Raw genomic sequence first — 14,803 nt, 5'->3', positions numbered from 1 at the left:
GAAGCCATCCACAGCCTCCCACCCCTACCAATGTGTGGATGGGGGCATTGGAGAGGAGGCTTGAAAGCAGCTAGGACTTGGGAGGAAGGAGTAAGATGCTGTTGTGGTTTAACTCCAGCCGGTAACTAAGTACTACACAGTTGCTCCCAGTGGGATGGGGGAGAGAATCAGAAGAGTAAAAGTGAGAAAACTCGTGGGTTGAGATAAAGGCAGTTTAATAGGTAAAGCAAAACTGTGAACGTCCCCCCCTTCCTTCTTCCCCCAGCTTTATATGCTGAGCATGATGGCATATGGTATGGAATATCCCTTTGGTCAGTTGGGGTCAGCTGTCCCGGCTGTGTCCCCTCCTGACTTCTTGTGCACCCCCAGCCTACTCGCTGGTGGGGTGGGGTGAGAAGCAGAAAAGGCCTTGACTCTGTGTAAGCACTGCTCAGCAGTAACAAAAACATCCCTGTGTTATCAACACTGTTTCCAGCACAAATCCAAACCACAGCCCCATACTAGCTACTGTGAAGAAAATTAACTTTAGCCCAGCCAAAACCAGCCCAGATGCACATGGCTGTGTTGGGCTACAGTTATCCCTGAGGGGCTGCAGGTGTTTCATGTAGGGATGAAGATACTGCAGCTGGCAGTAGTGGGGTAAAACTTGGGGCAGGGTCACTGTCAGCTTCCTCCTGTTGACTGACTCAGGAGAAGGTATGTGGCCAGCATTTGGGTGAGACTCTGAAGATGAGCAGATGACTGCCCCGGGCTGCTTTGCAGTGCCCACCGGCATGCTGGGTAGAAGGCACAAAGTGAGGGATCTCTCTTTGATTGCTACCTGGTCACACACACGCACATCCCTATGCCTGTGGCACTTGGAGAGCAAGCGTTAACCCTAAAGCGCTGTTGGGGCTGTGGATTTCTGATGAGCTGCAGTAAATGAGTCAGCCCTTGGGTGTGTGCACGATGTGGAGCCCAGCAGAGCTCCGTGCTGCAGGGTTGATCCTTAGAGGTCCCAGCATTGACCCTGATAGGATGTGTCCCCCTGCCACCAGACCTGGCAGTCAGTAAGTCCCCAGCAGCCATGCCTCGTGGCTGGCACCACAGCCTCGGCAGAGGCCCGATTTCCGTATGCGGGGATTCCTCAGAGGCTTTGACCGGGATGATGCCGGTCGGGTGGCGTAGGTGGAGGGCAGGGTGCCAGGGGTGAAATTCCAGCCTCCCCACTCACTTACAGGGCTGTGGCAGGGTTGCCGTGGCAGGCCTCGGGCATAAACAGGCAGGCAGGGAGGCAGTGGCGGGGCTGACTGCCCAGGAGAAGAGGCTGGAGGAGGTGCTGCCCTCCTGCATCCTTGTACTTTTCCATTTCAGGCCCTGGAGGAACTAAGCACGGCTGCCAGGTTTGCTCTGGGGGCAGCCGGGCACCTTCCCCTCCAGAGGCTGGCCTAGGAGGTATGCTCCCAGCCCCAGCAGCAGCGTAGGGTGGAGAGGGGATGTCTCCACCGCAGGCAGCTATGATTCAAGGAGGAGCTGTGAGTTGGCACACCTGGGATGCACCTCCTGCTAGGGCGATGCTTAGGCAGGGGACTGCTGACTCTGCAGCCTTCCCCCCCCATCAAACGGGAGGCTGACTGGGGGAAGGAGCAGCTGGGCTTGCCTGGAAGCTCTCAGGAGGGCAGTGGTGGTCTGCAAAGTGTAAACTGAATCTGAATGCTCTTGCAGTTTGAGGAGTGGAGGTCTGCTGCTCAAATAAGCAGTGTTGTCCAGCCTTACTCTGCATTGTCCAGCTTGTGTTTTAAGCCATGTAAACCTAATGCTGCCTAGCGCTTTCCCGTGAAGTGTCAGGCTGGCTTCTCTGAGCTGACTGGGATGCGTTGGAAGAGCCAGGCAAAAGGCATCCCAGGAAAAAGAGCCTGACCAGCGTGTGAGGTGAGGCAGTGTGGCTGCGCTTTCTCCATTGATAAAAAGCAAAATGCCCTGTAAGAGGCTCCTGCCTTATCTCCAGCATGTAGCATATGTCTTTCCACACCATGATCTGAAAAGCAAATGTTAGGAAGCCTCATCTCCATCATGCAGTAATGGAGTTCGCCTCTGCCTTTGGCATCTGTAGGTCGCCTGCCCTGGCGGGAGCGCAGGAGACTGTAGATCATACAGCTGCTTGGGAAAACTCTGAGGTACTCGAATGCTTTAGTGCAAGACACCTTTTCAAAATACTCCATAACAGCGATGGAGATGCAATGTTGGTTGTGCAGTGATGTTTGCCAAGAGCTAGGCAAGCCCTGACGCTAATGCTGATGATCAGTAGCAAGTCTGGCAACAAGGTTCAGGTGTGTCCCACTATGTAAAAATAGGACAACTAGGGTGTTTGAATGTTTGTTGATTTAAACGGGAAAACTGAAGTTCACCATGTAACAGTTGACACTTGTCAAACTACTGTGTTTATTTAAAAATTAAAAAAGCTTGCTTTCCCCTCCCGCTGTGGACGGTTTGGATGCCGTGGGAGGCAGCTGTGCCAGAAGGAAATGGGAAGCCAGAGGACAAGATAGGATGACAGGGTATAGGGGTTTAGATATTTGGCCACAATGTGACTAAAAGAGAACTCTTTGGCCTCTCGGGCTATGAATGCAAAGAAGTTGTGCTGCAGAGCAAGGAGACCGCAGTACTGTTCTCCCTCTGGCTCTGGCCGTATCTGTGTTTGGGATGTTTGGGCACAATACGGCTAGAAGGGTGTTGACCACACAGAGAGACATCAGCCATGGGAACAGTCAGAGGCTGGAAAGGTGTGCTTGGAAAGATGCCAGGTGTACAGAGCTTAGCTTAAGGAGAGCGGAGGCAGGTGAGACATCTCCTGACAGCAAGGGATCTTCAATCCCCTTGCTGAGAAGGGGGAGCAGTATTTTTGGAGGAGCAGCCGGAAGCAGAAGTTATGAAATTTAGAAACAGAATCAGGAGGAATGGCATGCCTTTCAAGCCTGCCAGAACCATTTCCCCATGAAGAGAAGAAAGCTTTCTGGACTAGGATCATTTATTTAACCAGTCACTATGAAGTGTACTGCAGGAATCTATTTCTCATCATCAAAGAAAAATTCTGGTTAAGCTACTTGATCTTTACTGCTTCTATCCTGAGACACTCAACTGGGGCTGGGTTGATAACCGGTGCACATAGCTGGGGTTCAGAGAATGGCCTTGGAAAACATCTAGTGCTTGAAGCAGAGCACAGTGCTCAAGCCTGTCCCTTTTTAGGTAAACACTTTAATTTAGCCATGTACTTAAGTTATGATGGCTTCAGTGAGAGCGTTTCAAGATAAGTATGTACTTAGGAGCTTTCCTGAGCAGGGGCAATTTCTTTTGCATGAAGATCCTTGGAGAAATATCTTAACAAGCATTAGCCCATACAGCTGCCAAAGCTAGATTTGCATTGGGAGAAATACTAAGCAGTAACCTTATCTGGGTTATTAATTAGTAATTAAATCTTGGAATGCCATAATCTACTAATTGTTTTTATACTACTGCTCCTGTGATGTGTTTGGGAAGGCCAAGCAAACTTCACGCCTATAAGGGAAATTCTGGAGGAACTGCTTGCTGTTCTGTCACGTTGTATTAGAGGCCTCAGCCACTGCTTTAACGAGTGATTTTTCTTTTCATGCAATACATGTGGTATGTTGTCCTGATCCAGAAATGAGGTATGGAACAGCATGTTCACCCTTTCCAGCATGTGAACCAGCAAAGAAGAGTTTTGTTGTTTGAAGGTACCCTGATTGTCTTTTTTATTTGGGTGTACTGCCCCTTCTGCCCACCTCTGTGATGCTGCACTTCACATTGGTCCATACAGCCAGATGGCTCTTCCGTGCAAGGGGAACACCCAGGAGTGTGATTTCTTGGTGGAAACCTACGGCACGCTTTGGTGCATCCTGCCAATGTTGTGCCGTGTGCTGGTACCCGTGTCCAGGGGAGGGTTAGGGTTGTGGGTACAGGGTGACCGTCAAACTTTAAGGCTTCATGCAAGGATGGAGACAGAAGGTCAGAGATGAGATTCCCCCCAGGCTTGGGGCAACTGGACCCCAGCCATCAGTGTCGTCATGCTGTTTTCTTTCAGCATTGGAAGTCATCTGTGGAAGCACAGAGTACGAGGGAGTGCTTTGGGAGGGAGAGGTGGTCTCGGGAAACGCGGCCAGAATAAGCGATGGGTCTTGGCTCCCACTGACACATAAGGATCAAGGCTGAAGGGCTTAGCCTGGCAGCAGAAGCGGTGGGATGGGAGCAGTGCAGTTCTTCTGAGCGTGGTCCCGCTCAGGGCTGCCGCTGTGGCTCCAATCAGGCAGTTCCCCACTGATTTGCACTCTGTTTAGGGTGGTGCTTTCCATGGAAAGCAGCCTCCAGGTGCGCAGGCTGCCTTACAGCAGCTCCAGGCCATGATGCTTAGCTGCTCCTGGGTGTTCTCCAGACTCAAGCCCATGGAAAGCACCCGCTGCTGTTTTCCTTTCAACGCCACAGCCTGGAGGAGCAGAGCCCAGGAGATGCTGTGGCCACCTGGCAGGCATGCCTGAGGGGGCTGCCAGGTATCCAGTCTTAGTTCTTCTGTGTGATGCTGGTCCGTCTGGGCAGGAGGGCCCTTCCTGACTTCACCTCAAGCCGCCCTTGGTGCACAGTATTCAGTGTGCTCCACATTGCTTCTGGGGTGACCTCCAAGCCATTTTCTTCATGTCAAGTCAGGATTTTGGTGGTCTTAGTAGGTGTGAGCACCCTGGCCTCAGCTGGGGCTGCGGGCAAAAAGAGCCCAGGTTACCAACTGCAAGTCTTTAGTGGACTTTCATAGGCTTGATATTTGCTCTTGTGGAGCTGTGCTCCATGGATAAACAGTGACTCAGAGCAGCTTTGCCCAGTTAAAGTACTGTTTCTTTGTTTGTCCTAACATTGAGATAGAGTCCAAATGACACAAGGCTTGCACTGCCACGTCTTACTGAAAATTCAGTGCCTTCCTCCAAGTCCAAGGAGCCACTTTACCTCGCACACCTTTATCTGCGGGTCTGGGAGCCGGGCTGCTTGCTTTGAAGTACCACTTCGGTGTTCCTGATCTCGGCTGGATGCCATCATCTCTATGCCCAGTGCCCAACCGGTGTTTTGTTCCCTGTGTTCCTGAGCCAAGCCTAGCTACTCTTGCCAAGCCCCACGGGGTGGAGAGAGACCATCGGAGAAAAAAAAGAGCCCAGTCAGCATCTCTCAAGTGCTGGTGGCTGGCTGGGAGCCCGGCGTCCCCAGCCTGGTGTGTGCGAGTGACTCCTGCCTATGGACCCCAGCCCCGGCAGTTGAAGGCAGGCAGAGCTACCCTAAAACTCAAAAAGAGGTGTTCAACCCTCATTCTTCGCAGCAGGTAAAGGTTATTGGGGAGCTGCCTCTAGATTAGATCCCTCTGGCAGCATCAGGGCAAACATCCTGCAGAAGAGGGATTGAGACACATCGTTGGGCACTGATACGCCAAGTGAGGTCCAGCGGTTCTCTTTCTGTAGCATAGATGAGGGCTTGGGGGCAAGGACAGTCTCAAGGCTGTGTTTAATGTCCGTCTCGCTCTGCTGTGACCTTTATTATTTATTCAGTGCCCAGCAGGAGCTCAAAATTGGTCTCTCACAGCCTCTGTCTCCCTTGTTGGAGTTCAGTAGCTGCTGGGACAGAGTGCGTAAGGGGAACCGTGTGCTATAAAGCCTCAAGGTTTTTCCAGCGTCACAGCGTCCTAGTTTGGACATCCTTGTGGCCAAGGTTGCCCTGCTGCTCTTGGTTGTACTGGGTGCTGTGCCAGCCCTGTGCATAGTGCCCTGGTGCTGTGCCATGGGTTGGGCTGTGCTGCTGTTGCCGGAGCTCTGACTCCTATCATGATTTCCCCAGCAGATGCAGGATGCTGGTTCCTAGATGTTCTCCTATAACTGTCCTGGCTTGCTAGCCACATCCAGACCTCTTGCTGTGAGAGCCCTTTGCTGATGTCTGCTGTTGTTGAGGAACAATTGACTACTTTCCTCCTCCTGCTGTGACTGCCGAATCTCTTCTCAGCATGGAGTCATAAAGGGAGCTCAATTCTGCCTGCTGCAGGGCTGTGATTATGTTGACCTTTGTTGCTTGGCTGTGCTCTGGGTCCTTTGTAGACCAACCCTGCAAGGCAAGCGCTACCCTAGGAGTGCTGTGAGGAAGGTGAGGAAAAGGTGAGAACATCCTCAGCCTGCAAAAAGCAAACACTTGGAGCTGCAATCTGCTTAAGGACCTTTGAAAAGGATCAGCCTTTATTTGTTATAGGAAGGGTGCATATACTCCAGGGTTTGGAGTAGATGTTCCTGTTGTTGTAGGAGCAACACTGGGAGGCTGCTCCTGCTGGAGGTCATGCAGCATCCTGGCTGCTTGCCCCCCAGTGCCCACCAGGGAAGGGGTTTCCCTCTAGGCTTCCTAGTTTTACATCCCGTGTGTTTCCTGCTGGATGAGAGAGCCAGGCTGGTGGGCCCTTCCCTGCTAGTGCCAAGCTTCCTCACCTTCTGATGTGAAGGAGGGTTTTTCTGTGTGCTGCTAAGCATTATCTCCAGGAATGCTGCTCTAAGCCCGTGCACCCGCTTTGCCACCATTCCTGAATTGATGCAGAGTTTCAATTTTCCTGGGTCCCTATGGAGCACTTGCTAAAAGCAGGGGCATGAAGCTTTTCTAAACTACCATCCAAGAGAGATAATGCCCCAACCCTGTGCACGCTGAGTGTGGTGTCAGTACTTAGGGCAGGAGGACTGGGCAAGAGAGAAGCTTACCCCCAATAACCTCTGAGTGAGCAGCTTGCATGCTGCAGAATAAGGAGTAGGGATGCTCCCAGGGCTGATGCAGTAGGGTACCCTACCAGCCCCTGGTGAGGAACCAGCTGTGGAGCCCTGAGAGGCAGCTTGGACAACTCTGAGAGATGCTCCTTGCCGCTGCTTGGTGACTGGCATCATCAAGGGTTTCCTTGGTGGGAAGTGCTGATCACACTGTGTAGGTAAGCAATTGTAGTCATGCCCAGTGGACAAAATTCCTGTGTCTGAGTGCTGTGCTGCAAGGAGGTAAAGACTCCTGTCATGCAGAAGTGAGGAGGAGGAAACAGTCAATGTGACCTTGAGAGACTAGCTTAAAAACCTGGTTTTATGAGAGACACACATATGCTTCACTCAAGAGGAAAAGCTAGGTGCAGATGAGAATACCCAGACTGTGATGACTGGTAGGGGACAGATATGGGGCACGAGGGAAGGTGAGTATGTTAATACTCCCCTATGCACAAGAGGATTAAGATCAGAGATAAACAAGGAAGCTCTAAGATGAGGTGAGCTTACTGATAAAGGAAAAAGGGATGAGAGCTGGGAGAGGTGCAGAGCTCCTACTAAAAATGTGTACCTGTGCAAAATGGACAAGATGGCATTTGGGCACTTAAGAAACGGAGAGGAACATGGAAAAATTCGGAGTAAATAAGGGATCACCAGGGAGGTTGGCTGAAAAGTGGACCAAGCCAGGTACCTGTGCAAAATGGACAAGATGGCATTTGGGCACTTAAGAAACGGAGGGGAACATGGAAAAATTTGGAGTAAATAAGGGATCACCAGGGAGATTGGTCCACTTTTCAGCCAAGCCAGATGTCATGCACCTGAACAGCTCTCCTTAACAGTGCTTGAAAGCCGAAGTGGTATTTGTGCAGTGAAGATCCTGTATGAATAGTCACTCTCACCTAAAAAATGAAGTATGGGATAGCCAACTTGGGGCAGGCCCACAGGTATTTTGCAAGGAAAGTGCAGACCATGTGCAAGCAGTGTAAGCGCTGATAACAGACATGTAGGAGATAACCAAGAAGGCAACCCCTGAGGAACAGCCCATGTGCTACTGGGATCCATAAACCAGAAGCTGAAAACCACTGGTGTTGAGAGATGGTGGAGTCTTCATCCTTGGGTTTAGTAAATGTCTGTTGGGAATTGGTAGAGTTGCCACTGCTGGGGTGTTGGGTGACAGGTGAGGAAGCCGTTTTCTGGGACTTACTCCCAACCGGGGCCTGTTTGCCATATGGCCACTGCTCTGCAGAATATACAGCGTGAAGTCCAGCACCTCATCAGTCTCACCACTCAACTTATTTCTGTTGCGTTTGCTGTATCACCACCAGCATATGCCTACAGGAAACAAGGGAAGCCAAACAGTAAGCGGTATTTCTTTATAGATTATAAAGTACAAGCTGGCAGACAAACATGATTTCTTTCTGATAGATTTACAGCCCGGGACCTTGAAGGGAAAGTGACAGGTAGATATATTTGGAACTAAAGTGTTTGATTCGGTGACTCATGAAATCTAACACTCAAAATTTAATGCAAATCCGGTTGGCTGTGACTCTGCTGTGCAGACTGAGAGCTGACTGATGTGGAGAACTGTTGGATAGGTTTGGGCTTCCTCTTGATGGCAGAGGAGGAGACGGGCCCTTGCCATGGGCTAGGGTGGGACACATGGATGGGACCCTGGGGGTGTCCGTGTGGCGTCGAGACTCCATAGTGTTTGTCAGGAGGCAAACAAGATGGGGCTGGGAACCTCTCCTTAGTGGTGCAGAAATGCCAGGTGCCATGGCTGTGTTGGTTCCTTGTAGCGGATGGAGGCAGTCGGGCTGCCTTCTTGGCAGCAGAGCTGCAGCATGGTGTCGCGTGGGTGCCGCTGTTCCACCAAACCTCCCTGGAGGGGAAGGGGACACCATCAGCCCTTCTCTGATGGCCAGACAGGGGCAGACACCCCTTGCCCAGGAGCACCCAGTCCAAAGGGATGTGAAAATTGAGGCAGGAGGGCAGCAAGGTGCGACGTGGGAGCAAAATGCAGAGCCAGAGAGACGAAAGAGCCTTTAGGCTGAGGACAGATTAGCCAGCCGAGATGAGAGGAGCATGAACCACAGCGTACCAGGGTTTTGAGCCGTGGTACAGCCCCTCTTGGCATGGTACGTTATGTTCAGGGCACCATATGACTTGAGAGCACTACCAGCAGATTGGAGGGAGTTCCTGTAAAAAAAGAGGCATAAAAAAGACCTAGCTGTCTGGAGCTAAATCTGTATCACTTGGCAAGGCAGACAGTTTCCAGTGGGCGAAGGCAGCGTGAAGGGTTTTGCTGATGTTCAAAGGCAAGGTTTTGTGACTGATTATCCTGGGTGATCTTGAAAGGGACAGAGTCGTGAAATGGACAGGTTCCCTAACCTTCATGGAAGTTAGCGCCCAAAAGCTCTTCTCCTTATTGAAAATCATGGATGAGAAAATAACCTCCAAGAAAGAAGACGTGTTATGTGGCTTGGTCAAGGGAGGACTGTCAAGATGACGTTGTGGAAATGAAATGGCTTGGTTTCACCTGAAACTTGAAGATTTCCCTGATGCTGAGATTCCCCAGCTTGCGGAGTGGTTTTTCCCAGGGAAGAGAGTTCTTCAAACAACCCTGTTTCAAGCCTTTGAAACGAAGGAGCAGCCCAGTACTGACCCCCAGGAAGTAAGCAGGGGTCTCTTCGGGATCACCCTCTAGCAGGTTCAGGACAGAATGTCAGGGGGAGTTCCCCTCTTCCTTTTGGGTGGGGAAGCCATGCTTCCTTCCCGTTTTGCTCATGAAGTGATCTCTGTAAGTCTCGGTTGCCTTTAGGAGAAAATCAAACCCAGGTTTCTCGTGGATCCCAAGGCTCCCCGCTGTTACAGTCTACTTCCATCCCTGCCAGGCACCGTCCCTGCACAGATGAGTCACTTGTGTGGTCGGCTGTGCTTACAGCTGTGCTGGGAGCTGGACCAGGGGTTCCCCAGCAGCGGGATGTACGCAGCCAGCAGTACGCGAGCTGCTGCAAAGCGGAGCTCCGAGCAGCGTGGGGCCAGGGGCTGGCTGTGACAGTGACGGTACCTGCCAACATCGGGGCTGGGAGCTGATACAAACAAAAAAAGGTGTGATGCCCTTTGCTGGTAGATATTTGAGGCCTGATGCAAAGCCAGCTGGAAGGACTTTGGACCCAAGGCAAGGGTGCGCTTAGTTTTTGCTTTGAAGAAGCCGAGCCTGCCAGATCAAGGCTTTGGAGGCCCAGTGTCTGCTTGGCTAGCTCACACAGACGATGAAGTGTGCAGGGAGCTTTGTATGTTGACTGGAGGAAATAGAGAGGAGGCAGAGATATGCAGGGCTTTGGCAGGCCCTCCTCCTCCCTGGTGATACAGGACTGATCCCTATTGTATGCTCGTCGGTGCTTTTCCCAGGCTTGTTTGAAATGCACCAGTAGCACATTTGCTTCTTGATGCTTTTTCCCTTGGCCTGCAGATCGCGTTCCTCCTCGCTGCGCCCGGCACGTCAGCACTTCTCCGGCCCTCAGCTGCCTGAAAGCCCCATGCCAGGTCTGAAGCATGGCGCAGGGCAGCTTTCCCACCACTCTGTCTGCAGCAAGAGTGCTATTTACCCCTCTTATTTGCTGCTGTACTCTGGGAAAGGCTTTCAGCTAATTTGCAAGCCCCCTTCTCCCCATCTCTCCTGAGGCTTTTCCCTGCTTGCTTGCCAAGAATTGGACTGTTCTTCCTGTGGTCTGTTTGTGGCTGCAAGCGGTTTGCACAGAGCTCTACTGGGCTTCGCCGTCAAGATGCAGGTAACCTAGGTGGCTGTTTGGGGGGTGAAAAGGCTCCCTCAACCTTGGGTGCCAGCTGCTGCGTGAGGGTCCCCAAGTGCCTAGTGCAGGCAGGTCTGCGCTGCCCTGGCGGGCAGGGGGCTCAGGGTGACACGTCCTCCGGGCTCGGGTCCCTGGCATCACGGTGTGGATTACTGATGGTGCTTGGGAGACCAAGGGGACCCCAGAGGAGCAGGTCTGCAAGGTACAGGCCATGCCCCCAGCACCCTCTGGGGCCAGGAACCAAAACGCACCTCACCTCCTTGAATGTCGTGTCCTAGAGATTTAGCAAATTTTGGGTTGGTTTTTTTTCAATCTGGAAATCTCTAGTATCCTAACCTCAGACCTGCTGGTATCCAGCTGCCTGTCTCTGTGCCCCCAGCCTGTTGTGAGACTGTCACATTTCCATAAATGAATGCATCTCTACCAGAGCGCAATCTCGCTGTTGTAATTACAGATGGGGTTATTAACATTTACTGGTGAGAAAACAAATGAACGTAGCTTGTGTGCTTACGTCGTTCTGGCTGCAAGTGCAGGCATATGCTTTATTGATTTATGTTTTTCTGCAAGCGTTTCTCAGGCCACCACCTCATGTCTGGCTGACATCAGTGGTGTGGCTGGAAAAACACAGCTAGACACTTGCCCATGTTGGTGCCTCTGTCTGCCTGTAAGCTGGCTGTCCAGCTTCTGCATCACTCCTGCCCAAGTCCCAGCAGGGTGCTTTTTCTTTCTTCTTTCCTTCTTGTGCCAGGGGTTTGGCAGAGGATGCGAGCGCTGGCCGTGAGGGCAGAGACTCCATGGTGAGCTGGCGAGGAGAATGGGAAATGCTTCATTTGGGAGGGCCTGCAGTGCTATTTTTATTGCGTGTCCTGGCCACGCTGTGCCACGGCAGAGTTCAGTGTGGGGCAGGCAGCTGCCTCAACAGGCGCCTCCTGGTCCCCTGCCCTGCAAGAGCCCCTCGGGCCTCTGCCAGGCATCACCCCCTGCCCAGACTGTGGGATGACTCCGTGAGCATCCTGATGCACACTCTGCAGGCTGAGACACAGCCGTGGAAGGGCCAAGGCATGTCATCCTGGCCTTCCCAGGCTCATGCCGCCTTCTTCCCTCTTTCCCTTTGCAATGGACAGACGGGAGCGTGGAGGCTTGCTTAACTCCTACGTGGGTGCTCATCCAAGAGGAAAACCCAGGGAGCTGTGCTGACCTGCAGGCCAAGGACAAAGGCGAGAAGGAGAGCACCTGCCCTGCTGGGTCCGCCAAGCCCTCAAGAGCAGCGGTTCCCAGGGCTGCATTTGCGCAGGGCTTAGCAGGCGGGAGCTGGGCTGGAGGCTGCGTGCACTGCAGCGCCGGGTGGGATGTGCTTTAGGGACTTCAGCTGGGGAGTGGGATGCCTCTGCTCCTGACGCATGGGGGTAGAAACGTGGGGCAGTGTGGACACGCTGGTCCTGCTAGGGATGTAGAGGCTGTGGTGCGGGGCAGGGAGCAGGCTTCTCTGGGGATGGGGGAAGCAGGGGGACTGCCGTTCTTCCTTCCCACCTTCCTGCTGCTCATAGAGAAGGGGATGGAGTCCAGTATTGCTGAATAAGAGCCAAAAATGCCTTTTGGCAAGTCTTTCCATGCTGTCCTTGCTGTTTTGAGGAAGTCATGTGCAGAGTGCAGGAGGGGAAGGCTCTGGGGCTTGCATGGGACCTGGTTTGATGTCCCGCTCTTACTGCCTCCTTGGCCCCGTTGCGTGCTGTGGTGGGAAGCCGTGCTCATGGTCAGGAAATGGCTTGGACACCTCGGGCTGGTTCCCACCGCCCCAGGCCTCACAACAGCTTCCCACCAACTCCCTGCGCCTTGGTTCTCTTGATGCGCAGGGACTTGTGCTGATGTTAGCGTCTCAGCCCAGGCGGAGGCAAGCTCACCCTGTCCTACAGCCTGCGAGGGGAAGGAGGGACCAGGAAAGGCATCTTTAACCACTTCCCGGTACAGCACAGCCTGTGGGGTCACAGGGGCTCTCTTACCTGCGGGTGGCAGCATAGGTGTAAGGAGACCCCCAGGGTCCTTCCCCAGAGGCAGGCAATGGGATCGGAACAGAAAGCTTTGTAAAACCATCTCTGCCTTGGGTGGAGGCAGGGCATCAGGTGTGTATTTGGGAAGGGGGCAGTTGTTGCTGAAGAAGTCCCCTTCTCCCTCCCGTGCTGCCAGGGGGGATTTCCTTTCGTAATTGGGAAGTACGCTGCTGCGCCGCAAGACTGTGCTTGCTGCGAGTGCCGCCTTTCTTCCCCACCTGTGCTTTGCTTGAAACACTGCACCCAACATCAGCTGCCTCCAGGACCAGCCCTGCACCTTGCAGCGTGGGACACGTTGCAGTGTGCCCTGCCTGATTGAAGGTGGGGACAGAGGGTCCCCTGGAGCAGCCGTCTGAGACCAAGGTGCAAACTGAGCATGAGGACAGGTATTGCAAGGCCCACAGGTTGTGCTGTGCCTGGCAAGACCAGCCAGCCTCCTGCTCAGCCGATAGGCTCCTGGGAAAGGTCTTTGGATGAAGGATACTAGGTAGGCACTGTTCATCAAGCCTGCAGAGATGGTCACCAAGCTTTTTCTTAGTTGCCTAATTTGTGTTGTAACCCCAGAAGGAGCTGGACACCTTGGTGGGCCTGACCTCAAGTGATGTGATGGCAGGTCGCCTCTAACCTGCTGCCAGGTGTGCCTGCATCTGGGGGAGCTGGAAGGGCAGAAGTGCTCCAGACATCCCTGCAAGTTTTCTCAGCCTTCCCACACACCTGAAGCACCTCTGTCTCCATGGGGAGCCCCTTCTTGTGCTTACCAGCCGGGTGGGAGGTTGCATACCTAGGGATGGTACTGACTGCTGCTGTGCCACCTGGCTGGGCTGATGAAAAGGCAGTGTAAGCCTTGGGCATATATCACAGCTTTTTCATGACTGGGTGTGCTGGCTGGGTTACTGGAGAGGCTAAGAAGGTTTATCTCCAGTCCCTTCCAGTCCATCCTCTAGGCTTCAGAAAAAAAAGTACAACTCTGTCTCTGTGATATGTGGCTTAAATTACCCATAGGCTTGCCAAGTTTGTCTTGAATGCGTAATGGTTTGTATAAATAATGATTATGATAGAATCATGGGCAATGTGAGCATATGAGCCTCGTTTCTTTTAGAAAGACAACCAGAAAACGGGGCTATAAAACATGCAGGAATGAGGTAAACAGTTTGGTCTCTGCAGAGGAAAATCATACTTCCCTGATCTGTTGCAAGTCTTTCAGTACTTTGGTGAAATAGTGGGTAATATTCGGCCAGCTTGTGTAACTTTCTTGGATGTTCAGAAAACCTCTGAAATTCCTCACAAAAGACTGTTAAGAAAACTGTCCACTGGAGGAGATGTAGAGTCCTGGGTCAAAAACTGGCTGAGGGTCCACAAACAAAGCCTAGGTGTGAATGAGGAATTTCGGTGGGACAAGAGCAGAGGGATGAGGTCCTTCGCTATTACTGACCCAGAAAAGGTAATGTGCAGCAAGGTACCCAAAATCTGCTGATACCCTGGAGTCATTCAGATTTGTCAAGATGAAGCGACTCCAAAGTGACACCGTGTGAAGCAAAGTGGTGTGAGGCGATGAGAAAGTGGGTACTGAGAAGCATGCAGCCGGGTGTATTGAAAGGAATGATTTGTTCTGGGACATGGCTGGCTTCTAAATTACCGTGGCTACTCGGGGCAGCAGCACTGCGGGCCGGTTACAGAGATGCTTTTCCTCAATACGCAAAGATGCCATCAGAGAAGTAAATCATGCTCAGCCGCACGTGGAGTAGCGTAAGGAGAGATGCTGAGAGCATCAGGATGCTGTTCTGGCAGTCAAGGTCATTTCCCTACCCATTGTATGTCGTTCTGGTCACCTTTCCATAGGGTCAAAAGAGAGGATATATTGGGGATGTGCACTGAGAGTGGTTAGAGCTGGAAGACACCTCGTGTCACGGGAAGGAGAGGGCACTTAATAGTAGTGAGCTGCTTAGGTCTCGAAAAAGCAAAGGCTTTTATTCTTTGCCTTTTCTCACTATGCAAGGAGAACTGAAGGCTGTGGAGTTGCAGTGGGGTCATAGTCTTTTACTCAACATCTGGAACTCATTGGTGCAAGATACCATTTACAACCTAAAAGTTTACAAGATTCCCCAAAAGAGGAATGAGAGGTATTTCTCTTTGCAATGAGTCT

The sequence above is a fragment of the Aptenodytes forsteri genome, unplaced genomic scaffold (assembly GCF_000699145.1).
Source record: "Aptenodytes forsteri isolate BGI_AS27 unplaced genomic scaffold, ASM69914v1 Scaffold309, whole genome shotgun sequence".
Lineage (NCBI taxonomy): Eukaryota > Metazoa > Chordata > Aves > Sphenisciformes > Spheniscidae > Aptenodytes > Aptenodytes forsteri.
This window is presented reverse-complemented; position numbering follows the sequence as displayed.